This window comes from Pseudorca crassidens, chromosome 7, assembly GCF_039906515.1.
Source record: "Pseudorca crassidens isolate mPseCra1 chromosome 7, mPseCra1.hap1, whole genome shotgun sequence".
In the NCBI taxonomy this organism is placed as follows: Eukaryota; Metazoa; Chordata; class Mammalia; order Artiodactyla; family Delphinidae; genus Pseudorca; species Pseudorca crassidens.
In genome coordinates, this window is record NC_090302.1 from 66,256,077 (window position 1) to 66,283,851 (window position 27,775).

A 27,775-nucleotide genomic window follows, 5' to 3' on the forward strand; every position below is an offset into this window, starting at 1 on the left:
TGACTGATTAAATATCATTAAGAAGGTCATATACAGACACGTCTTCTACTCATGTGGATCTATAGCTTATTTTTTTGTTTTTTTTTAAAGATTTAAAATTTTGATATCGACCATTTTTAAAGTCTTTATTGAATTTTTTACAATATTGCTTCTGTTTTATGTTTTGGTGTTTTGGCTACGAGGTGTGTGGGTTCTTAGCTCCCTAGCCAGGGATTGAACCCACACGCCTTGCATTGGAAGGCCAAATCTTAACCACTGGGCTGCCAGGGAAGCCCCTGTAGCTTCTTGAATACTGCTTTCACACCATTTATATTTCAGTGTAATTACTTATATATGTCAGTCTTTTGACTTTCCTGTTGCAGATTGTGAGAATAGGACCATATTATACATGTTTTTCATAGTGCTTAGCACAGTCCTTGAATTAGTACACAAACACACTGAATAAATGAATGAGTGAGCAAGTGAGTGAATGATATTAAAATACAAGGTGACCGAAACTAATGTCTTGAATGTAAGAATAAATAAGTGTATTTGTACGTTAAGGAGTTAATGTTAGGATATAGTCTAAGAAAGTCCGCAAATTTGTTTTGTTCATTGCATCCAGTGAATTAACTGCATGATTCAGTAAATGTATTTTCAAAAGTAATGTTGATTTATTGAAAGGATCCTTAATTTTTTCACATAAAACGTTTGTTAGGTTTAATTTAATAAACACAAGACCAAGTTTTGGGTTTGACATTAGTATTTGTGATGGTCCATAATTTTACTTAGATCTTTAACCTCTACTGGACTGAAAGTATAGATTCGTAGAACATTTTTAAAGTTACTTTTTAAAAAAATAATTAACTTGAACATTGAATCACATATTATCAAAGAGAGAACATCACATCATTAGAATATGTAAAAAGGAAATTTGAAACTGTGACAGCAGGAACTTGAGTAAATATGATGCCTTGAGGATAAGTATTTATCTCTGCTTCCTCCCAGAATCTCACTAAAATGACTGTAAAGGATTTTCAAAAATATATAAGTGCCTATGGATAAAGAGAACAGGGGAAAAGATAATGGGCAAGATATGTTAGTAAATTTTTGAATGATAAAAAATAAATTTATAAGTGCTAACTGTCTAAGCAAAATGGAGAAAACTGAAATCTACAATATCTAGAAAGTCTTAGGAATGGGTGATACCTCTGACCTCTGATCGTTGGAGTGAGGGATGGTGATGCTGGAAAATATGAAAATTGAATTAAAGTCTTTATAAAGAATATATATACACTCTCTAGTCCTCCTCTTGTCAAGGTAGGCGGCAAGAGCTTTATTCCAAAATAGAAAGTAGTAGTCTCTGCACTTAAGGACATCAGCATATTAAGGTACAGGGCTTAGGTTTATGTTGAAAACTGAGCAAATAAATGAAAGCCCATTCTTCTGAACAATGAGTACTCAATGAATCGTTCAGCTCCGAGATTGCTGGAAGCTGTTCATTGTCCTATCCAGGCAGAAGCCTTAAAAATTCATGTCTGGAGAAAATGAGTAGACTTAGAGAAAGAACAGAGATATAAGAATATTTAACGGTCTCCTAACAAAATGCAGGTCCCCTATTCAGGTACGTATAGAGAAGATGTGTTGGCAAGCTGTGCCTCCCCCAGGTCAAGAAAACTACCAACAATCTTTTTAGTGCCACATTTTTATATATAAATGGACAACAAAGGATCTTAATACATTTGAGGAAAACCCCCACATGGAAGACAAAAAACCAAAAGTAACAAAAATGGAGCTCATAAGAGACAGAGGTAATGCTGAAGAAAACAAAGAAACTATAATAAATGTCATATAATAAATATAATAAATACAAGAAATATCATAAGGCAGTAAGAGATTTTGCCTGTATGAAACATGACCAGGAGTCAAAGAATGAGAAAGAGCACATGGAAGTTAAATATGATTGTCAAAATAAAGAAGTAACTGGGGGCAGGGGGTTGGGTGGGGTGGAGAAATAAAAAATTGAGTAAGTTTTCCAAAAATTAGAACAAAGAGGAGCAAAAAGAAAAGGACATTAGAGAAGCAATCTAGGTACTCTAACAGTGATTATTAGGAATTTCAGAAGTAGAGAACAGAGAAATGGAAATTCGTAAAGAAGTCATTCAAGAACATTTTCAGACTCAAGGGACATGAGTTTCCAGATTGAAATGCTTTTGACCATATAGGTAAAAAAAAAAAAAAAAGTATAGGTCAATAATATAGAAAGGTATTTTACATTTCTTTTTGAGAATTCTGGAAAGAGTTAAAATGTAAGTTAAAAAACTGAGCAAATAAAAAAGTGACACAATTTTTAGTTTTTTAAAAGGGAAGAAGAGTTTTAACACTTCTCTCCATTTCATTAGTTAACCACTAAATCATCACCTCCTGGTAGGATTTCAAATGTGATTCCATATTGATTGTGAAAGGAATGTGAGCCTCAGTCCCTTGAGATTTTCTGTTCTGGAGAGTCCCTTTAAAAAAAAATTCCTCAACGTCCTGTTCGTTTTCATTTCTCAGTTATTGCATCTACCTTTTATATTGCAGATTAGAGACATGGTCTGTACTGATTTTACTTTGTGATCCACACACAATTCAAGGGCCTGAAAGTTCAGCATGAGTTGCTTTTTCTCTTAGTGGGTGTGTGTTTAATAATGGAAGGAAAGAAGGAGAATAAGGCTATTAAAGGCCTAATGGAACCTAAAAGTAAAAATGTACAAACTTTTTGCTTGCCTTTAACAGTTGGCAGTAAGTGATGAATTCTACAATGAGATGGCATATATATCTTCACAGTGACATTAATTCAGTCAACCAAATGCTGAGGTCACTGATAGCAGAGTGACACATTTCTTAATTCCAGAAGAAACAAACAGTTATATATGAAAGGAAATATAATCATAGTACACTATATTGCTCAGCTGTGAACAATAATTATTATGTATAGAAGTAATATAAACAATTAGTATTGATGGAACCAAAAAGTGGCATATATAAGGATAAGTCAGAATGCCCCCCTAGAGGTGCTTGAGTAGTCTTCTTTGGGGGAAATTCACAGAGAGGGGATGCCTGGTAAATGTGCAGGTACTGCATTGTTCTCTTCACTCTGGGGCTGTATACAGCAGTCTGGCAAGGCTGCATATGTCTTACTCTGGGAGAATGACCCTCATCACTGCATGATGAGGACAGCACCTCTCCTGTTTGATGAGAGGCTGGGAATCAGTAAAATACATATAATTATTTCTTGCTATCCAAATCTTCACTTCCTGAGTATAGATAATGAAAACTTGGATAGTGAGAATACTAGGTTATTGAAATCTTTTGGTTACTGTATTTTAGATAGCAAGTAGCAAAAGTTCAGATAGTAAGGGATATAAGCTCTGTCACACACACAGAAAATAAAGTATGCTTAAATCTCTTCCTGTGACCATTGGATTCAAGTGAAATCTATATTGGGAGGAGATGTGTAAGAAGTAAAAAGATTGTCTCAAATTAAAAATTCAAAAAATAGTATAAGGGAGAAGTGACATCAGCAAGATGGTGAATAGAAAGTCCCACCCTTCGTTCCCCCACAGAAATGCTGACTCAATGATACACAGATCAGAATACCTTTATGAGAAGTCTAGATTCCAGTTAAGTTGCAGTACCCAGAATGAGCACAAAGCCAAGAATGCCACACTGAAACAGGTAAGGAGAGCAATTTCATTTTACCTGCATCAGTCCCTCCTCCAAGCAGGCACAGCTCAGCACCAAGAGAAGGTTGCCTTAGCCTACTATTTCTTCCTTGTGGTAGATGGAGGTGGGGAAAAGAGAGTGGAATCTCCATCAAATGTTGTTGGCCTTTTGATGCACTGCTTGAGGGGCTAAGATTTTGTCTCATCTCACTCAGAGTGCTGATGGATTCAGTATAGTTCAGGTACCTGGGACAGCTAAGAACAAAGGAAGACAGCAGGCAGCTTGCTGTTGCCTGGCACAGCTTTTTGGGATTAGGAGAAGGCACAGAAACTGAGACTTCTCCTCCAGAAGGGAGGGAGAGGAGTGGAGCATTCCTGGCCTTTCAGTGTGCTACCTGTTCATCTGAGCAGGGCCGCTAATGAAACTGGCATACCTTTGTGGGGGCAGCTAAAAATAAGGGAAAAGGGATGGGTTCTTGCTGTTTGAGAGGCTCCCTGAATCTCAGCTGGGCTTATTGCCGAAGATCTTTCCTTGTCAAAGCCAGTTCATAATGCCTGGGAGAGAGGTGGCTGTTTCTTCAAATGCACAGATACCAACACAGATCTACCAGGAACGGGAAGAATCAGGGAAACATTAAACAATCAAAGGAATAAAGTAAATCTCTAGTAACTTACCCTAAACAAATGGACATTTTTGAATTGCTTGACAATTTCAAAGTAATCATCTTTAGGAAGCTTACTGAGTTACCTGAGAACACAGACAACCAAAGGAAATCAAGAAAATGATACATGAGAAAAAAATGAAAATACCAACAAAAAATTACTGTAAAAAGCCACTGAACAAATTTTGGAGCTGAAGAATACAATAACAACTGAAAAATCAGTTAAGGAATTCAGTAGCATATCTGATCAAGCAGATGGAAAAGTCAACAAATTCTAAGACAAGTCATTTGAAATTAGCCAGTCAGAGGAGCAGAAAGAAAAAAAGAATTAAAAAAGAGTAAAGAGAGCCTAAGAGACTTATGGACCAACATTAGTGATTAATAAGCATTATGGGAGTCCCAGAAGCAAAAGAAAGAAAGGTGTAGAAAACTTATTAACGAAATAATGGGTTAGAACTTCCCAAATCTGGGTAGGGAAATGGACATCCAGATTGTTGAAGCTCAAAGGATCCCTAAAAGAATGAATCTAAAAAATTCTACGCAAAGAACAGTTGACCGTTCAACAACTGGGTTTGAACTGTGCAGGTCCACTTATACCTGGATTTTTTTCAATAAATAGCTTTTGTAGTTAGTTTTTTGTAGTTGCAGTGTTTTTCCCCATGGATTCAACCTACTACAGATCAAAATTTCCATCCATTGTTAGTTGAATCCACAGACGTGAGACCTGGAGATATGGAGGGTCTACTATACTATGCCATGTTATATAAGGGACTTGAGTATCTGTGGATTTTGGTATACATGGGGGCTCCTGAAACCAATCCCCCATGGATACTGAAGTCCAGCTGTATGATCAGATTCTCAGAAGTCAAAGACAGAGAATTTTGAAAGCAACAAGAGAAAAGTGACTGGTCATATACAAAGGAGTCCCCATAAGACTATAAGTAGATTTCTCAGCAGAAACCTTACAGGCCAAACGGTTGTGGGGTGATATATTCAAAATTTGGAAAGAAAAAAGCCTGCCAACCAAGGACACTGTGCCTGGCAAAACTGTCCTTCACAAGTGACAGAGACATAAAGACTTTCCCAGATAGAAGCTAAGGCAATTAATACATCACCAGTAGAACTGCCTTACAAAAAATGCTAAAGGTAATTTTTCAAGTTGAATCAAAAGGATACTGAACAGCAACACAAAGCATGTAATAGTATAAAATTCACTGCTAAGGTAAATATATGGACAAATAGAGAATAGTCTAATACCATAATGGTAGTATATAAATCACTTTTAATTCTAGAATATAAGTTAAAAGACAAGTCTTGAGAATAACTATAACTGCAGAAATATGTTTATGGATATACAATATTAAAAAAAAAAACAAATTGTGACCTCAGTGACATAGAGTGTTTATGAGGTGAAGTAAATGTAGTTTCTGTATGTGATTGAAGTTTAAGTTGTTATTAGCTTTTAATAGAGTGTTATAACTTAAGGTTTTTTTTTAAATTAATTATTCATTTATTTATTGGCTGCGTTGAGTCTTCGTTGCTGCGCGCGGGCTTTCTCTAGTTGCAGCGAGCAGGGGCTGCTCTTTGTTGCAGTGCGCGGGCTTCTCATTGTAGTGGCTTCTCCTGTTGTGGAGCACAGGCTCTAGGCATGCAGGCTTCAGTAGTTGTGGCACACAGGCTCAGTAGTTGTAGCTTGTGGGCTTTAGAGCACAGGCTCAGTAGTTGTGGTGCATGGGCTTAGCTGCTCCACGGCATGTAGGATCTTCTGGGACCAGGGCATGAACCCATGTCTCCTGCCTTGGCAGGTAGATTCTTTTTTTTTTTTTTTTTTTGCAGTACACGGGCCTCTCACTGTTGTGGCCTCCTCTGTTGTGGAGCACAGGCTCCGGACGCGCAGGCTCAGCGGCCATGGCTCACGGGCCCAGCCGCTCCACGGCATGTGGGATCTTCCCGGACCGGGGCACGAACCCGTGTCCCCTGCGTCGGCAGGCAGACTCCCAACCACTGCGCCACCAGGGAAGCCTGGCAGGTGGATTCTTAACCACTGTGCCACCAGGGAAGTCCCTTAAGTTGTTTTATGTTAGCCTCCTGATCATCACAAAGCAAATACCTATAGAAGACACACAAAAGAAAAAGGGAAAGGAATTAAAGAATATCACTACAAAAAATCAACAATTACAAAGGAAGATATCAAGAGAAGAAAAGGGGGAGAAAAGAGTTGCAAAACAGAAGACAATTTAAAAAAATGGCAATATTAAGTCCTTATGTATCAATAATTACTTTATATGTAAATGCATTAAACTCTTTAATCAAAAGACCTAGAGTGGCTGAATGAATAGAACTTATATAAGACAAAATAGATTTTAAGCCAAAACTGTCATAAGAGACTAAAAGGTCATTATATAATGGCAAAGGAGTCAATTTATCCAGAAGATGTAATAATTATAACGAGATATGCCCTTAACATCAGAGCACCTAAATATATAAAGGAAACATTGACAAATCTGAATAGAGAAATAGGTAACAATACAATAATAGTAGGAGACTTCAATACCTCACTCTTAGTAATGGAAAGAGTATCTAGACAGAACATCAGTAAGAACACAGTGGACTTTAACAACACTATTGACCAAATGGAACTAATAGAGATGTACAGAACATCTACCCAATAGCAGCAGAATACGCATTCTTCTCAAGTGCCCATGGAACATTTCCAGGATAAATCACAAGTTAGGTAACAAGACAAGTCTTAACAAATATAAGTAAATTGAAATCATATCTGGTATCTTTTCCAGTGACAGTGGAATGAAGCTAGAAATCAATAACAGAAAGCAAACTAAAATACACAAAGATGTGGAAATTAGACAACACATTCTTGAACAACCAATGGCTTAAGAAGAAATCAGGGGAAATAAAAAATCTTGAGACAAGTGAAATGGGATGCAGCAAAAGCAGTACTAAGAAGGAATTTTATAGTGATAAAGGTCTACATTAAAAAGAAGAAAGATCTCAAAAAACTAGTTAACTTTACACCCCATGGAACTTGGAAAGGAAGAGTAAACAGCCCAGGGCTAGCAGAAGGGAAGAAATAAAGACAGAGCAGGAGTAAAAGTAGAGATCAGAAAAACAACAGGGGAAAAAACCAAAAAAACTAAGAGTTGGAAAAAAATCAGTGACACTTGGAGCTGTTTTTGTGAAAAGATCAACAAAATTGACAAACCTTTAGCTAGTGTGACTAAGAAAAAAAAAGAAAAGTCTCAAATAAAATCAGAAATGAAAGAAGTGACATTACAACTGATACCACAGAAATACAAAGAATTGTAAGAGACTATGATGAACAAATTTATGCCAACAAATTGGATAACCAGGAAGAAATGTACACATTCCTAGAAACAGACAACCTACCAAGATTGAATTCTGAAGAAATAGAAAATGTGAAAAACCTATGAGTAAAGAGATTGAATCAGTAATGTAAAACTATCAAACAAAGAAAACTGTAGAAGCAGAGGCTTCATTGGTGATTTTACCTAACATTTAAAGAAGCATTAACACCCAAACTTCTTAAATGCGTCCAAAAGAATTGAAGAGGTGGAAACATGTCTAAACTCATTGTATGAGACCAACATCACCCTGATACCAAAGCTAGAAAAGGACAATATAAGAAAAGAAAACTGCAGAGCAATATCTCTGATGAAAACAGATGTAAAAATCTTCAACAAAAGACTAGCAGCCTGAATTGAACAGTACTTTAAAAGGATCATATACCACAATCAAGTAGAATTTATCCCTGATGTGCAAGGATGGTTTGACTTATGCAGATTGATAAATGTGGTACACTACATAAATGCAATGAAGGATAAAAATTATATGATCATCTCAATTGATACAGAAAAAGCATTAGACAAAATTCAATGTTTCATGATAAAAATCTCTCAACAAACTAGGTATAGATGGAATTTACCTCATCATAATAAAGACCATATATGAAAATCCTGCAATTAACAAATAATATTTAATAATGAAAAGTTGACAGCTTTTCCTTTAAGAGCAGGAGCAAGGCAAGGATGCCTACTCTCTGCATTTCTGTTCAACACAATATTGGAATTCCTAGCCAGAAGAATTAGGCAAGCAAAAGAAATAAAAGGCATCAAATTGGAAAAGAAGAAAATTGTCTCTAGAGTTGACATGATCTATATGTAGAAAACCCTAAAGGTTCCACAGAAAAACTGTTAGAATAAACAAACTTAGTAGAGTTGCAGTATATAAAATCAATATACAAAAATCAGTTGCATTTCTATACACTAACAAAAAACTATCCTAAAAAGAAATCAACTATCCTTTCAATATCCTTACAATATTGTCAAAAAGAGTAACTTAGGAATAAACTTAACAAAAGAGGTAAACGACTTGTACACTGAAACATCAATGAAAAATTTAAAAGACGCAAATAAATGGAAAGACATCTTGTGTTCATAGATTGTTCATGGTTTAGAAAGCTAAATATTGTTAGAATGTCTGTACTACGCATAGCAATCTACAGATTTAATGCAATCCCTATCAAAATCCCAATGGCATTTTTCACAGTAATAAAACAATCCTAAAATTCATGTGGAACCAAAAAAGACTGGCTATCCAAAGCAATCTTGAGCAGGAAGAACAAAGGTGGAGGCATTATACTTCAACACAAAATGAATTAAAGATTTAAATTTAAGACCTGAAACTGTAAAACCTCTGGAAGAAGACATAAGGGAAAGCTTCATGGCATTGGTCTTGGAAATGATTTCTTTGAAAAAATTTCTGAAAAAATTACAAATAGAACTAACATGTGACCCAGCAGTCCCACTTCTGGGTATATATCCAAAGGAAACAAAAGCATGATCTCAAAGAGATATCTGCACTTTCATGTTCATTGCAGCATTATTCACAATAGCCAGGATCTGGAAACAACATAAATGTTCATTGATGGATGAATAGATAAAATGTGATTTTGTGTGTGTGTGTGTGTGTGTATTTATATACATGCAATAGAATATGATTAAGCCTTAAAACAGAAGGAAATCCTGCAATAAGAATGTGGATGAATCTGGAGGACATTATGCTTAGTAAAATAAGATAGTAACAGAAAGACAAATACTGCATGACTCCACTTACGTGAAGTATCAGGAATAGTCAAACTCATAGAAACAAAGAGTAGAGCTGCTTTTTTTTTTTTTCAGGGTCTGTTGGAGAGGCAGAAGTTGGGGGGACTTAGTCAATTGGTATTAAGCTTCAGTTATGCAAGGTGAATAAGTTCTAGAAATCTCCTGTACAATATTGTGCCTGTAGTTAACAATACAGTATTGTGCACTTACAACTTTTTTTTTTTGCGGTACGCGGGCCTCTCACTGTTGTGGCCTCTCCCGTTGTGGAGCACAGGCTCTGGACGTGCAGGCTCAGCAGCCATGGCTCACGGGCCCAGCCGCTCCGCGGCATGTGGGATCTTCCTGGACCGGGGCACGAACCCGTGTCCCCCGCATCGGCAGACGGACTCTAAGCCACTGTGCCGCCAGGGAAGCCCTGTGCACTTACAATTTAAGAGGGTAGATTTCATGTTACATTTTATTACTGCAGTAGAAAAAATACTGATATAAAATACATGAGGAGAAGGAAACCACAAACAAGACGAAAAGACAACCCTCAGAATGGGAGAAACATTTGCAAATGAAGCAACTGACAAGGGATTAATCTCCAAAATATACCAACAGCTCATGCAGCTCAATATCAAAAAAAAACCAAACAGCCTAATCAAAAAATGGGCAGAAAGGGACTTCCCTGGTGGTCCAGTGGTTAAGGCTCCGTGCTCCTAATGCAGGGGCCCAGGTTCAATCCCTGGTCGGGGAACTAGATCCCACATGCTGCAACTAAAAGAGCCTGCATGCTGCAACTAAAGATCCTACATGCTGCAATTAAAGATCCTGCATGCTGCAACTAATGATTCTGCATGCCACAATGAAGATCCTGTGTGCCACAACTAAAACCTGGCACAGCCAAATAAATAAGAAAAAAAATGGGTGGAAGAACTACATAGACATTTCTCCAAAGGAGACATACAGATGGCCAACAAACACATGGAAAGATGCTCAACGTCACTAATTTTTAGAGAAATGCAAATCAAAACTACAATGAGGTATCACCTCACACTGGTCAGAATGGCCATCATCAAAAAATCTACAAACAATAAATGCTGGGCAGGATGTTGAGAAAAGAGAACCCTCTTACACTGTTGGTGGGAATGGAAATTGATACAGGTACTATGGAAAACAGTATGGAGGTTCCTTAGAAAACTAAAAGTAGAACTACCATATGACCCAGCAGTCCCACTCCTGTGCATATACCCGAAGAAAACCATAATTCAAAAAGATAGACTCACCCCAATGTTCATTGCAGCACTATTTACAATAGCCAGGTCATAGAAGCAACCTAAATGTCCATCAACAGAGGAATGGATAAAGAAGATGTGGTACATATGTACAGTGGGATATTACTCAGCCATAAAAAGGAATGAAAGTGTGCCATTTGCAGAGATGTGGGTTGGCCCTAGAGACTGTCATACAGAATGAAGTAAGTTGGAAAGAGAAAAACAAGTATTGTATAATATCACCTATATGTGGAATCTAGAAAAATGATACAGATGAACTTACTTGTAAAGCAGAAATAGAGACACAGATGTAGAGAACAAATGTGTGGATACCAAGGGAGGAAGGGGGTGGGTGGGATGAACTGGGAGATTGGGATTGACATATATACCCTACTATGTATAAAATAGAAAACTAATGAGAACTTACTGTATAGCACAATAGGTGCACAGGAAACTCTACTCAGTGCTCTGTGGTGACCTAAATGGAAAGGAAATCCAGAAAAGAGGGGATATATGTGTACATATAGCAAATGCACTTTGCTGTACAGCAGAAACTAATACAACATTGTAAAGCAACTATACTCCAATAAAAACTAAGTAAAAAGAAAAAGTAGACTACCACCTACGAGCTGTGTGATCTATGGCAAGTTATTTAATCTCTTGTGTCTCAGTTTTGTCACATCTGTAAAATGGTAATAATAAAAGTATTTTCCTCCTGGGGAAAAAAATAAAATAAAATACACGAGAAATAAACAGTTTCTCATCTTATTAAAGGAATTTTAACAACAAAAAGAAATACTATAAAGATATATGACTTAAGGAGGACATTTATGGGTGGTAATAAGTACTGTTTTTTTGTTATGTCCTATTACCATGTTTGAAAAAGTAACATTTATAACTTGGATAAAAATATATAAAAATATGTTGCCATTCTGTTTCTGAATGTGCTGATATATTAATTTTAAAACTGTATAAGCATAGCAGATTTTTAGGCCTTTTATTTTTATTTTTTGCAGTACGCGGGCCTCTCACTGTTGTGGCCTCTCCCGTTGCGGAGCACAGGCTCCGTACGCGCAGGCTCAGCAGCCATGGCTCACGGGCCTAGCCGCTCCGCGGCATGTGGGATCTTCCCGGACCGGGGCACAAACCCGCGTCCCCTGCATCGGCAGGTGGACTCCCAACCACTGCGCCACCAGGGAATCCCTTAGGCCTTTTATTATTTTGAAAACTCTTAAGTTACTTGTTGAATAAATATCCTATATTAAGCAGCATTTATTAACCACAATATTTATTTTGTTATACTTTATATACCATTTGTTATAAAGACCTATCTTTTTCCTGTTTTGGCTTCTTTATTTGAAACCTGAGAGGTTTAAAGCCTTATTGAATAAGGATTATGACTGGGGACAGGAGGTGTGGTAGGGCGGGGTAATCAATTCTGAGGTTTTGTGTTGGTTTTAGTGAGGGCAATAGTTTTACCAGAAGACCAGGTCAGTTTCAGCCACAAACTACTAGGGCAGGAAATTTTGTTCATCGCTCATAGTCTGGCAACTGTTTTTTACATTTACTTTGAATAGATTTGGAATCTTGAGTAATCCTAAAACTGAGTATAATGGCAGTCTTGTAAATATCCAGGATATCTTTTGATTGCTTCAGATAATTCCTGGTACATTCTTTTGAATCACTGAAATTGGCTCTGGCTCTAGGTATATGACTTGAAACTAAAAATTAAACTGTTTAGAAACTCAAATTTATGCTTTTATTAGAAGGAAAAAAGACTAGGCCATTTTTGTATTTCTGGGGGGAGCCTAAAATACCCCTTCGGACTTTAAAGAGTAAAACTTAAAATGCTTTGTCACTCCTTATAGTTCGTTATGCTGAAAGTCAGATCTTATTTTCTTTATATACAAATATAGTGTTTCCACTTCACTGTTACGTAGAAAGTTGCTAATTAGTGGACACTGAATATTAGAATTTTAACATGGTTTCTTTTTTTGATTGATTGACTGGTTTAACATCACATATTTATTGAATGTTTAGGAGAGGCCCTGCACTGTACCAGGCACTGTGAATACAATGATGAACAAGGCAAATATATCCTGTTGGTGCTTACAATCTTGTAGCCAAACCATACTTATGTCTGCAATATAAGGAATATCAAACTGTGTTAAAAATATTTCAAATATAATTTTATCATTTCTTCAGACTTCTAATAAAGTTCTGATACTGTTGTGGAAGAGACTGCTAGTGCTAACCAGCATCTGTAATCTTTTTTCTGGGCATCCAGCTAGACTATATTTCCCAGTTCCCCTTGCCTTTAGGTATGATATTGTGACTTGAGTTCTGGTGAATGGATTCTGAGTAGAAATGTATATAGGCATATCTTGTTTTATTGCACTTTGCAGATATTGCATTTTTTTTTTTTTTTTTTTTTGCTGTACGCGGGCCTCTCACTGTTGTGGCCTCTCCCGCTGCGGAGCACAGGCTCCCGACGCGCAGGCTTAGCGGCCATGGCTCACGGGCCCAGCTGCTCCGCGGCATGTGGGATCTTCCCGGACCGGGGCACGAACTTGTGTCCCCTGCATCGGCAGGTGGACTCTCAACCACTGCGCCACCAGGGAAGCCCAGATATTGCATTTTTTACAAATTGAAGGTTTGTGGCAACCGTGTGTACAGCAAGTCTATTGGCAATATTTTGACAATAGCATTTGCCCATATTTGTTATGGTGATCTGTGATCAGTGATCTTAGATGTTACTATTATAATTGTTTTGGGATGCCACAGACTGTGCCCATGTAAGATGGTGAATGTAATTGATAAGTGTTGTGTGTGTTCTGACTCCTCCTTGGACTGGCAGTTCCTGAACCTCTCTCCCTCTCCTTGGGCCTCCGTATTCTGTGAGACACAGCAATATTGAAATTAGGCCAATTAATAACCCTACAGTGGCCTCTGTTTAAGTGAAAGGAGGAGTTTCAATTCTCTCACTTTAAATCAAAAGCTAGAAATGATAAGCTTAGTGAGGAAGACACGTTGAAAGCCGAAAAAGGCCTAACACTAGACCTCTTGTGCCTGTTACCCAACTTGTGAAAGCAGAATTCTTGAAATCAATTAAAAGTGCTACTCCAGTGAACGTATGAATGATAAGAAAGTGAAACAGCCTTATTGCTGATATGCAGAAAGTTTTAGTGGTTTGGATAGAAGATCCAACCAGCCACAACATTCCCTTAGGCCAAAATCTAATCCAGAGCAAGGTCCTAACTCTCTTCTATTCTGTGAATGCTGAGAGAGGTGAGGAAGCTGCAGGAGAGAAGTGAGGAAGCTGCAGGAGAAAAGTTTGAAGCTAGCAGTGGTTGGTTCATGAGGTTTAAGTGAAGAAGCCAACTCCAGAACATACAAGTGCAAGGTGAAGCAGCAAGTGCTGATGTAGAAGCTGCAGCAAGTTATAGAAGGTCTAGCTAAGATCTTTAATGAAGCTGGCTACACTAAACAAGAGATTTTCAGTGTGGATGAAATAGCCTTCTACTGGAAGAAGATGCCATCTAGGACTTTCATAGCTGGAGAGGGGAAGTCAACAGCTTGGCATCAAAGCTTCAAAGGACATGCTGACTCTTGTTAGGGGCTAATGTAGCTGGTGACTTTAATTTGAAGCCAGTACTCCTTTACTATTCCAAAAATCCTAGGGCCCTTAAGAATTATGCTAAATCTACTCCGCCTGTACTCTATGAATGGAACAACAAAGCCTGGATGATAGCACATCTGCCTATACCATGGTTTACTAAGTATTTTAAGCCCACCGTTGAGACCAGGTACTCAGACAAAAAGATTCCTTTCAAAATATTACTGCTCAATGACATTGCACCTAGTCACCCAAGAGCTCTGATGGAGATGTACAATGTTATTGTTGTTTTCATGCCTACTAACACAACATTCATTCTGAAGCCCACTAGGAGTAATTTTGACTTTCAAGTCTTATTATTTAAGAAATACATTTTGTAAGGCTATAGCTGCCATGGATAATGATTCCTGTAATGGATCTGGATAAATTGAAAAACTTTTGGAAAGGATTCACCATACTAGATGGCATTAAGAACATTTGAGATTCATGGGAAGACGTCTAAGTATCAACATTAACAGGAGTTTGGAAGAAGTTGTTCCATCCCTCATGGGTGACTTTGAGGGCTTCAAGACTTCAGTGGAGGAAATACCTGCAGATGTGGGGGAAATAGCAAGAGAACTAGAATTAGAAGTAGAGCCTGAAGATGTGCTTGAATTGCTGCAATCTCATGATAAAACTTTAACATGAGAAGTTACTTTTTATGGATAAGCAAAGAAAGTGGTTTCTTGAGGTGAGATCTACTCCTGGTAAAGATGATTTGAAGATTGTTGAAATGACAACAAATAATTTAGAATATTGCATAAATTTAGGTGATAAAGCAGCAGCAGGGTTTGAGAGGATTGACTCCAATTTTGAAAGAAGTTCTCGTGTGGGTAAAATGCTGTCAATTAGCATTGCATGCTGCAGAGAAATCTTTCCTGAAAGGAAGAGTCAATCCATGCAGCAAACTTCATTGTCGTCTTATGTTAAGAAATTGCCACGGCCACCCAGCCTTCAGCCACCACCACCCTGATCAGTCAGCAGCCACCAGCATCGAGGCAAGACCCTCCACCAGCAAAAAGCAACTCATTGAAAGCTTTTTTAGCATTTTTAGCAATAAAGTATTGTTAAATTAAGGTACGTACATTTTTTGACAATGCACACTTAATAGACTACAGTATAGTGTAAACAAAACTTTTATATGCACTGGGAAACCAAAAAAAAAATCTGTGACTTACTTTATTGTGATGTTTGCTTTATTGTAGTGTTGGAACCAAACCTGTAATATCTCTGAGGTATGCCTGTACCACCTTTAGGCCTGGCACATGATAAGCACTTTTTAGGTCAGGCACTCTTCTACCAGCTGTCTTGTCTCATCTGCCAGTTGAGTGGAAAGGATTTTAAGGATTCAGCATACCCAAAAGATGCAGGAAGCCTGGGTCTCTGAGTGGCTCAGTAGAGCAGAGCACTCTCCTTGAATCCTTTTCTAAGTTGTATCAGACTGATGTGAGACAGAAGTAACTGTGTGTAGATGTGTGTTAAGCCATTGAGATCTTAGGGTTGCTTTATTTTAAAAACTTGATTCTTTTACTTTTGAAAATTTTGAAACAGCAGTTGTTATTTTAACATTTTCTAAAATGCATGTTGAACTACTTTTTTCTTGATTTCTTCTCTAATTTGGATTCCTGGTTGGAGATGATTAAGGATAGTTTTCATTGCTATCATTCACTATGCCAGTTGGTCAAGAAATCTATGGGTGTTTCAAGAATCCCAAGTGAAAAAAATATACTATGGGTGTTAGCTAGAGTGTTACAAAGTACTCAAATAAAATAATTGCAAATATTTGTGTTGTTTACTGACTTTAAATTATATATTTTTCATAATTATAACAGAAATGAAAGCCTAAATTTTTTTATGCACTGTTCTTTTAATTTAATTTAATTTTATTTTATTGAAATATAGTTGATTTACAGTTTTGTGTTAGTTTCAGGTGTACAGCAAGTGATTCGGTTATATATGTGTATATATATCTATTCTTTATCATATTCTTTTTCCTTATAGGTTATTGTAAAATATTGAGTATAGTTCCTGTGCTATATAGTAGGTCCTGGTTGGTTATCTATTTTATATACAGTAGTGTATTCACTGTTCTTTTTATTTTCTGGGTATCATTCTAAAATTGGCTAAACTTTTAAAACTTAAAAATGAAGAATTTTATTTAGAAAAGTCTGAATGTAATAAAATGCATAGTATGTCATACATAAACCTCTAGGGATTTTAGTGCACTTATTGCCAAGTCTAGTTATAAATGTACATACTTAGCCTCAATAAAGTATTTGATGTAACAAGTCTTTACATTAAAGCCTCCAACATTATCAATATCTTACTGGTTTTTGCTGATGTTCTGTCTTTGGTGTCATACAGTTTAGGGAATAACCTTTCAAAACGTGTGGGGGAAACTTCTAGAATTTTAAAAAGACTTTAAAAAAAATATTTCCTCTCTCCCTCCCTCCCTCTTTCGCTCCCTCTTTCCCTCCCTCTCTCCTTCCCTTCCTTCATTTTTTGGCTGCATTGGGTCTCAGTTGCAGCTTGTGGGCTTCTCTCTAGTTGTGGCCTCTGGGTTTTCTCTCTCTAGTTGTGGTGCATGAGCTCCAAGGTGCGTGAGCTCTGCAGTTGTGGTGTGCGGGTTCCAGAGCGCATGGGCTCTGTAGTTTGTGGCATGTGGACTCTTTCATTGAGGTGCGCGAGCTCGGTAGATGTGGCGCACGGACTTAGTTGCCCTGCAGCATATGGGTTATTAGCTCCACGACCAGGGATCGAACCCACGTCCTCTGCATTGGAAGGTGCATTCTTTACCACTGGACCAACAGGGAAGTCCCTGAAAAGATTAAATAGTTATGGTTTGTTGGAGGATTTCTAGAAATTTTTATGGAGAAAAAGTTAATGTGTTCAGCAGAAGTGAGGACCAGTAGTCTTATTCCTATTGTACTCTCTTCTGGTTCACTGATTCTTACTCTGTTTTCTACAGAAAGTTATTGAGCCCATCCATTGAGTTGTTTATTTTGGTTCTTGTACTTTTCACTTCTAAAATTTTTATTTGGTTCTTCCTTTTTTAAAAAAAAAGTTAATTTATTTTTGGCTGCGTTGGGTCTTTGTTGCTGCGCACAGGTTTCTCTAGTTGTGGTGAGCAGGGGCTACTCTTTGTTGTGATGCATGGGTTTCTTATTGTGGTGGCTTCTCTTGTCATGGAGCACAGGCTCTAGGCACACGGGCTTCAGTAGTCGTAACACGTGGGCTCAGTAGTTGTGGCTCTCAGGCTCTAGAGCACAGGTTCAGTTGTTGGGGTGCATGGGCTTAGTTGTTCCGCGGCATGTGGGATCTTCCTGGACCAGGGATCAAACCCATGTCCCTGCATTGGCAGGCGGATTCTTAACCACTGCGCCACCAGGGAAGTCCCTTATTTGGTTCTTCTTTGTATTTTCCATTTCTTTGCTGAGACTTTCTACTTCTTTGCTGAGGCTTCTAGTTTGTTTCTTGTGTCTTTATAACTGCTTGTTAAAGCATTTTTATGATGGCTGCTTTAAAATTGTCATATAATTCTAACATTTCTGTCATTTTGGTTTTAGCTTTTATTGATTGTTTTTATTCAGTTTTATATATTCCTAGTTCTTGGTATGATGAGTGATTTTTTATTGCAACTAGACATTCGGGTATGATGGGCTGTGCGTCTTATTTAAACCTTCTGTTTAAGCTGGCTTTCTCTGAAACCATCCCATCAGGGGAAGAAGTGGTGCTTCTCTTTTACTGCCAGGAGAGGTTAGAAGTTCAGGTTCCTTTCTTGATTCCTGTTGACACTTGAGGAGTGGGGAAGGGTTCTCATTACTGCTAGGTTGGCTTGGGAGTTACTGCTCTCTACTAGGCCTCCACTGATATACCCTAGCTGGGAGGAGCAGTGGTACCTCTTTACCGTTCCTCATGTGACCTCCACTGAGACATGGGAGGAGGGGAGCCTTGTTACTGCTGGGAGGGGGTGTTACTGACGAGGGTTCTTGGCCTTCCCCAATCGATAGAATTGACTAGAGGCCAGACAAGAAATTCAGGCAAGGCTTTATTGGAGCTCCTGCTGCAGCAGGGGGGAGCGAGAACAAACAACAGGTTCCCTTGTTTGCTCGCTCCCTGGGCCGGGAGCCTGCTTTTGCTCCAGGCTCTTCAACAGTAGCAGTTGGGTTTTTTTTGGTCTCTGTATCTTTTGGGTCCAGAATTTGTCCCAACTGCGCATGTACGCAGTGATTTTTAGTCCCATACAGTTTCTTTGTATTTTGTTGCTCGAGGAGAGGTGTGTCCGGGTGCAAGCATTGCAGCATTGCAGCAAAGGGCCCCAGGTCCCAGCAAAGGGTCCCAGGTCCCAGTCTGTCTCATTGGTTCTGACTCTCTACTAGCCACCTCTGACACTACCCCAGTGGGGAAGGGGATGTGGGGAGCCTCATTACAGCTTTGCAAGGATTGAAGTCTAGGTTCCTCACTTGGCCTTTGCTAGTGTGGGTGGTAGTGGGAACAACTTTATTTTTTTTTTCTTGTGGAGATAGGCTGGGGTAGAGTGGTTAATGTGTAAATATTTTCTTTTTTATTAGGCTATCCCCTTCCTGTTCCCTTTTGCTGGGACTTTTTTCTTACTGCACTTACTGCACCATTTATACTGCACTAGGTTGTTGGCTTTTTTCCCTCCAAGTCTGGGATATATGAGGCAAAAAGAAAAGCAGCATTTTCTCATCATTGTGTTGTTTCTTAGCCAATCTTTCTTTCAAGATTCCTAGCCAGCCTGCCTACCTTCGGAGGCACCCCACCTTCGGAGTTTTCCTATGTTTGTTTTACCTATAATGCCCATGGTTTTTGGTTGTGCTTTGAGGGAGACAAGGAGAAAAAATACTTTGTAATTCTTTTTCCCAGTAGTGGAAGATGATCATGTTTTTTAAATCTTATATTTTGACACTGGATTTGAGAGTTAATTGAATTGATGTTGTTGGAACCCAGTGTTCAAGAGCAGGGCTTAAACAGTTTGATAAGTGAAGATTTTACCCTAGGGGAGGGTGTTGTGTCATCATCCTTCCCCTTCCATGTCATAGTAGTCTTTACTGATTGTTCACAACTCTCTTTCCTATTGAGCTCTGAATTAAAACAGCATTCCAGTCAGCCCTCTGCTATGCTTTTGCACAGGTGAGAAAGCCTGTTTGCCATGTCTGCCCTAGAGCTTTATTCAGTTGGACGTAATTATGTGAATTATAATGGGAGGGTCCCAGCTGGAATACATCCAACATCTATAAAATTGATATAGTTACTCATAAAGTCAAGTGAAATAAGTCATTGTTACTTGAGGGTCTTTGTCTTTAAATTATCTTATCTTCATGTATGTGTGGGCTATTTTATCCCAGAATTCTAGCAGTTAAGTGTAGGCCTTTCAAGTCCTGCCACTGGGAATTATCATTTAGGTTTTCTTTTTGTCTTAGGGGGCTTATATAATAAATTTATAATTAGTAAAACAAACCAAAAAGTTTTAAAACCATCTGTAAGTCTAAACTATATTATACTCATGAATGGCAGGCATATCATTCTGTCATCTGGAAATACCACTGAGCAATCCTCATTCTTTTAACAAATTTATAGTTTTAAAGGTTACTCAGGAGAATATAAACCGAGTAGAAAGGGGAGATCACAAAAACTCATTGAGTAGGATTGTAGTGCTTTACCATATATTAGACTTTTGAAAACTATCTTGTAGCAATAAATATTACCTTATGAACAAATGTTTCTTCTTTTTAAAAAAATAAGAAAAGGCATGTAAATGTTCAAATAAAACCTCAAGCATTAGAAAATATAAACAATTATGGTAAGTTTAAAATTTTCACATGAGACCACAACAGTAATCTTTGACCATTCAGTAACATTGATAAAGGCTTCCCTATTCTTTTCAATGCCTTTGGTAAAATTTCATGTTATCATCAAAAATAAATGTTTCAAAGGAAAATGAACTAGATATAATTATATATAAACAATGCTGAGATCAATAGCATTTAAAGTAGTTGGGAAGTAAACTGAACATGAAATACACTTCTGCATCTGCTTATTTTAAAATACCTGGAGGCCTTGTTTTATCCCAAAGGCATTTCTAATTTGCATAGCAAAGATAATATTATTTATATTTTCCTTTAATATTCAGATATGTTTATTTTCACCAGAGAAGAAATGCACCTAACATGTGAAAGCTAGTATCTAAATCTGTGGTTAAGAACCAGTCAGGTGTAAAGTAAATAACTTCTGGTTGAAATGGAAAAATAGTGAACTTTTTGAAGTTTCACATTGGGGTCATGAGATAATCTGTTTTATGATAGCATATGAAAGACAACAAATGATCCCAAATGACCGTCTCACACTTTGGATTAAACTGAGTCTCTATAGACATTAATAGTATGACTAATTTGAAAAATAGATTTTTTTGAAATATCTTTAAAGTGTATTGGTGATTTCACCAACAAAATGACTCTTGGAATCTTAAATGAACTTTATTATTTGAAAAATTATCAAGTATATATATGTATAAATAAAATGCTTGCTATTTTGGAATTTGAAGTTTTAAATTATATAAACATGAATAATATTTATTAAAACATACACAGTATCTTTGTAATATTACTTCAACAAATTTAAAACTTTTTAAATAAAGAAGCTGTTAAATATAGTACTTACGATAAATAATGATTTCAAAATTTCACTTCATGTGTAAGACACGTTGCTTTTCAAGAGTGAGCATTAATGGAGGGAAGAAATATTATGAAAAGATAAAATGAGATAATCTTCCAGCTGTGTATATGGATAGTTGTGAGGTAGGAGCTTTTGTAATTGTGAATTGTATTGAGGGAGAAGTACAGCGTTACTACTATGACCATGTACACAGTTGCCATTGGAATTATGAATTGGCTTCATTAGGATTCAACACTACCACTTCAGCAGAATTCCCACCATCATAGTTGGTACTGCAAGATTAATTTATTAAAACAACAATAATAACACATATTAATACCTATACTCATAAAATAACTCCCCTCCCCAAATAAACATGTCTTTATTCAGAACGTGGTAGGCTCTAAGAGGATCTCTTAGGTGAATATTTGAAATGGTAGAGGAAAGGATCCATAATTCTTTTTCAGTCTAAGGGTTCTCCAGAACAGTGAAGGGCTTCAGCCATTAAGGAGGTAGAGGAGGATGCAAAACACGTAGAAAGAGCTTTTCTACGCCTTGTAGGTTTCACCATGCTAGAGAGGCTTTTCTTTCATGTCTTTGCTTTTTTGAAGTATTTTTCTTTAATTCTCAGAATAAGTAAAACTTTTTTATGTTTCCCAACTGAGGGTAATTTCTCTCATCTTGAACCCTGTTTATAATTTTTTTGTAGACTTTCCGTATTCTGCTATGTGCATATGCCCACTGAATAGACTATAAACTCCTTGAGAAGGGTCTGCATCTTTGATTCACTGATAATATATAGCAAATCATTCATAATGCATAGTGTCTGTCAGTGCTTCTCTAGAGAGTTGCTCCAGATCGTCTCTTTGGGAATTGGGTAGTTGTTATATGAAGAGAATCTCATAACAAACAAAATAGGTTACATGGTGGTAGGCATTAGGAAGTAGTGAGAACATATGTTAGAGTTAATTTTGGCTTCCTTAACTAAGACATTTGTTAACTCTGTTTCCAATCTGTTGTTCAAGAATATTTATTAAATATTTACCTTTTATTTGATTTTGGATTAGAAATCTTAGCCAGGCTATCTTGCCCAGTATACTTTAGTAGTGGGTGCTCACTTTCCTTTCTCAGTGTTGTAGGTGTTATCGATTCTTTTCTTTGTTTTTCTGATTCTTAGTTTATAGCTGCCCATCATGTGGATGTATTTTGGTTTTGTTACCGTTTACAAGGCACATTAAACAAACATTACCTTATCTAATTTAGATACTTATTGTCTAAAATACTGTAAAACATCATTTGATTATCCACATATGGATAGTTGATAGTTTGTTTTTATGCATATTTAATATAAATATTACTATCCTTTCTACAGTATATGTGCTTTCTGTATTCTCCACTCTAACCAGATTGTCTACTTAATATTTTATATGCAAACGCAAGTTTGATGAAGCAGGATTTATAAATAAGATTTTTGAATGGAGTTGCAAGTTGCTTTACATTTAGAGCCGAGTCTTTGACATCTGGATTGTTTGGTTCTTTGCATACTACTTTTACCTTGTCCAGTGACATAATTTCTGACTCCTGATGTTCTAACTGAATTTTCAGAAAGGCCTTGTCAGCAAGTGGAAAGAACTCAGATATGGAGTTAGAACCGTGTGTTTGACTTTTGACTTTGTTGCCTGTTAGCTTTGATTTTTGGTAAGTTATATAGCCTCTCCTAAATTTCCTACTCAGCAAAGGCAATATCTACTTTACCTACTGTGTTTGTTGTTAGTAGGAGTTAATTTGAAAATGTCAATAATTTGAAAATTATTATACACTATAGGAGTTTAAGTGACTGCTGGTATTGCTTCTACCTAGTTCATTTGATAGCAGTCCTCGCCCATTCCTGTGCTATCTTGTTCTTAAAGAGAAGAAAATGAAAGGGTCAGAGAAGGGTAAAACTTTCTTTTTTTATATGAAGAAGCAATATAGGTCATTAGAGAAAATTTGAGAAAGGAGAAAATAGCAATCATTCATATACCTACTACCTAGTGAAAACTTTTGTAACGTTTGACATATTTTTCCCAATATTTTTTCTGTGCAAGTAGGAAATTTAGGGTTTGTTTTTGTTTTGCAAAAATTGGATTGTATTTTTGTATTGTGCTATCAATATCAATACCATTTTCTTATTTTCCCTCTGCTTTGAAAACTTTATTTTTCAGGACCTGTATAATATTCTACTTTATGAATTTATAGTAATTTATTTAATCCCTTACCTATTGTTTAATATTTATAGATAGTCCATTTTTCACTGTTAGAAATATTGATGTGATAAATATATTTGAAAAAATCTTCTTGAAAATCTTGGATCAAAGATCTGAACTTAAAGAAGCTGTATAATATGTAGCCAGTAGCACTATATAAGAGTACCTATTTCATGGCATCCTCACCAGCTTTGTGTAGTTTATTATCATGAATAGGTGTGTAAAAATGTATAAAGAATAATTTAATAGCACTCTTATAATCTCTACTCTGCTTAAGTATTAAAACATTATATATGTATAATTGTAATTTTTTTGGTATTCTTTCCAAATGCTAATTTTACATTCCTTCTACGCTTTTGTACCTAAAGACATTACACTTTTCTTAACAAAGTGTAATATTATTGTTTTACAGTTTTATTGAGATATAATTAATTTTAAAAATTGTATAAATTTAAGATGTACAACATGATGTTTTGATTCGTATATACTTTGTGAAATCATAGTTACCTTTTTTATGTGTTTTGACTACTTAAGATCTAATCTCTTAACAAATTTCAAGTATACAATATAAAATTAATAACTATAGTCACCATGCTATACATTCTATCTTCAGAACTTGTTCATCCTACATAACTGAAACATTGTAGCCCTTGAACAATGTCTCCCCAGTTCTCCCATCCCTGAAAACCTGGCAACCACCATTCTGCTTTCTGCTTTTGTGAGTTTGACTTTTTCAGACTCTACATATAAGTCAGATCATGAAGTATTTGTCTTCCTGTGTCTGACTAATTTTACTTAGCATAATGCCCTCTAGGTTCATTCATGTTGTCACAAATGGAAGTATTTCTTTCTATTTTAAGGCTGAATAACATTCCATTCTGTACATGTGCCAAATTTTATTCATCTGTTCATCCATTGATGGACAATTAGGTTGTTACCATATCTTGGCTATCGTGAATAATGCTGCAGTGAACATGGATGTGTAGATAGTTAACCCTTCATGATCCAGATTTCATTGCCTTTGGATGTATACACGGAAGTGGGGTTGCTAAATCACATGGTAGTTCTATTTTCATTGTCTGAGGAACGTCCGTACTGTTTTCCATTGTGGCTGTACCAGTTTACATTCCCACCAAGAATGCAGAAAGTTTCCCTTTTTTTCCCACATTCTCACCAACACTTGTTATCACTTGCCTTTTTTTTTTATCACTTGTCTTTTGATGATAGCTGTTCTAACAGGTGTGAGGTGATAATTCATTTGATTTTGGTTTGCATTTCCCTGATGGTTAGTGATGCTGAGCACCTTTTCATGTACCTATTGGTCATTTGTATATGTTCTTTAGAAAAATGGCTATTCAGGTTTTCTGCCCATTTTAAAAATCAATTTTTTTTGGCTGTTGAGTTGTATGAGTTCTTTATATATTTTAGATATTAACCCCTTATGAGATATATGATTTGTAAATATTTTCTGCCATTCTATAGGTTGCCTTTTCATTCTGTTGATTGGTTCTTTTGCTGTGCAGAAGCTTTTTAGTTTGATTTAGTCCCACTTTTTAATTCTCGCTTCGTTGCTTGGGGTTTTAGTGTAATATCCAAAAAATTGTTGTCAAGAGCATTATTAAGGAGTTTTTCCAAGTTTTCTTCTAGGAGTTTTACAATTTCAATTTTTATGTTTAAGTCTTTAATCCACTTTAATTCTTGTGAGTGGTGTAAGATAAGGGTCCAAATTCATTCTTCTGCTTGTGGTTATGTAGTTTTCCCAAATACATTTATTAATGAGAATTTCCTTTTTCTACTGAGTATTCATGGCTCCCAATTAAAATATTAGTTGACTATATATGTGAGGGTTTATTTCTGTGCTTTTGATTATATTCCATTGATTTGTGTGTCTGTTTTATGCCAGTACCATACTATTTTGATTACTATAGATTTGTAGTATAGTTTGAAATTGGGAAGTGTGATGCTTCCAGCCTTTTTCTTCTTTCTCAGGATTGCATTGGCTATTCAGGGTCTTTTGTGGTTCCACAGAAATTTTAGGATTTTTTGTGTTATTTCTGTGAAAATTGCCATTAGAATTTTAATAGAAATTGCATTGAATCTATAGATGGCTTTATGTACTATGGATATTTTAGTAATATTAATTATTCCAATCCATGAACATGGAATATCTTTCCATTCATTTGTATCTTCTTCAGTTTTTTTCATTGAAGTCTTGTAGTTTTCAATGTACAGGTCTTTTACCTCCATGTTTAAATTTATTCCTATAATTGTTTTTGATTCTATTGTGAATGGGATTTTTTTCTTTATTTCTTTTTAGATGTTTCATTGTTAGTGTATAGAAACACACTGATTTCTCTATGTTGATTTTGTGTACTGCAACTTTATTGAGTTGATTGATTAGTTCTACCAGTGTTTTGGTGGAGTGTTTATGATTTTCTATATATAAAATCATATCATTGAAAAAGAAAGACAATTTTACTTTTTCTTTTCTAATTTGGGTAAATTTTATTTCTTTTTCCTGTGTGATTGTTCTGGCTAGGATCACCAGTACCATGCCAAATAGAAGTAGTAACAGTGGGCATCTTTGTCTTATTCTTGATCTTAGCGGGAAAGCTTTCAAACTTTCACTGTTTAGTATTATGTTAGCTGTGGAGTCATCATATATATCTTTTATTATGTTGAGGTATATTCTATTTATACCCAACTCATTGAGTGTTTTTTAATCATAAAAGGATGTTTTGTTTTATGAAATTCCTTTTCTGCATCTATTGAGATGATCATATATGAGTTTTATCCTTCAATTCTGTCAATGTGGTGTTTCACATTTGTTGATTTGAATATATCGAACCATCCTTGCATCCCAGGGATAAATCTCACTTTATCTTATTGTATGATCCTTTTAATGTGCTGTTAAATGCAGTTTGATAGAATTTTAGGGGGGGGGATTTTTGCATCTTGTGTTTATCAGGAATATTGGTCTGCAGTTTTCTTTTAGTTTTCTCATCTGGTTTTGGCATCAGGGTAACTGTGGTGTGGAAAATGAGTTTAAATGTGTTTTTTTCTTCAATATTTTGGAAGAGTTTAAGAAGGATGGCGTTTATTTTTTAGATGTTTGGTAGAATTCACCAGTGAACCATTGGACCTGGGATTTATTTTGTTGGGATGTTTTTGATTCAATTAATCTCCTTTTCAAATTTTCTGTTTCTTCATGATTGAGTCTTGGTAGGTTGTCTGTTTCCTGAAATTATTCCATTTCTTCTATGTTATACAATTTGTTGGCAAATAACTTTTTATAATGTCTCTTATTATCCTTGGTATTTCTGTTGTATCTTTTGTGATAAGTCATTTCATTTGTAGTTTTATTTGAGTCTTCTCACTTCTTTCTTAATCTTGCTAAAGGTTTGTCAATTTTATCTTTTCAATAAATCAACTCAGTTTCATAGATTTTTTTTTCTGGTCTCTATTTGTTTCATTTATTTCTGCTCTATTCTTTATTAATTCCTTTCTTCTGCTATTTTTGGCCCGAGTTTGTTTTTTTGTTTAAGTTCTTTGAACTGTAAAGTTAGGTTGTTTGCGATCTTTCTTTTTTCTTAATGTGGGCATTTCTTGCTATAGATTTTTCTCTTAGAACTGCTCTTATTATTCCCCCAAGTTTTAGCCTCTTGAAAGCACTTTTTCATTTGTATCATGTTATTTTATTTCTTTTTTGACTTTTTGCTGTTCAGGAGTGTGTTGTTTAATTTCCAAATATCTATGAGCTTCCCAAAATTCTCCTGTTATTGATTTCTGATTTCATGACATTGTGGTTGTCTGGATACCTGATATGATTTCTGTCTTCTTAAATTTGTTAAAGCTTGTATTATGGACCAGCATATGATCTGTACAATAACACAATAATAGTAGGAGACTTTGGCACCCCACTGGACATATCATCCAGAGAGAAGGATCAATAAGGCAACAGGATCCTAAGTGATATAATAGATCAGTTGGACTTAATTGATAATCTACAGGACACTGTATCCAAGAAAAACTATAATACACATTCTTTTCAACCATGCATGGAATGTTTTCAAGGATAGTCCACATACTTGGTCACAAAAGAAGCCTCAACAAATTTAAAAGTATAGAAATTACGTCAAGCATATTTTCTGACCACCAACTGTATGAAATCAGAAATCAACCACATAAAGAAAAATGGAAAAAGGATGAAAACGTGGAGACTAAACATCATGCTATTAAAAAACCAATGGGTCAATGATAAAATCAAAGAAGAAAACAAAATACCTTGAGAAAATCAAAAATGAAAACACAACCTTACAAAATCTAGGGGATGCAACAGAGCAGTTCTAAGAGGGAAGTTCATACTGATACAGGCCTTCCTCAAGGAACAAAAATCTCAGATAAACAACTTAACCTGCCACCTAAAAGAATTAGAAAAAGAAGAACAAAGAGAA

The 27,775-nt window shown here is 36.2% G+C and overlaps 1 protein-coding gene and 1 non-coding gene across 8 annotated transcripts in view; both read left to right on the plus strand.

The window, feature by feature from the left end:
* CNTLN (centlein) overlaps positions 1-27,775 on the plus strand; it is a 328,541-nt gene that overhangs the window by 31,037 nt on the left and 269,729 nt on the right. The gene's annotated exons all lie outside the window — the stretch shown is intronic.
* Positions 10,157-10,228, plus strand: TRNAR-CCU (transfer RNA arginine (anticodon CCU)). Its single transcript has one exon. It is a non-coding gene; the product is annotated as a tRNA-Arg (tRNA).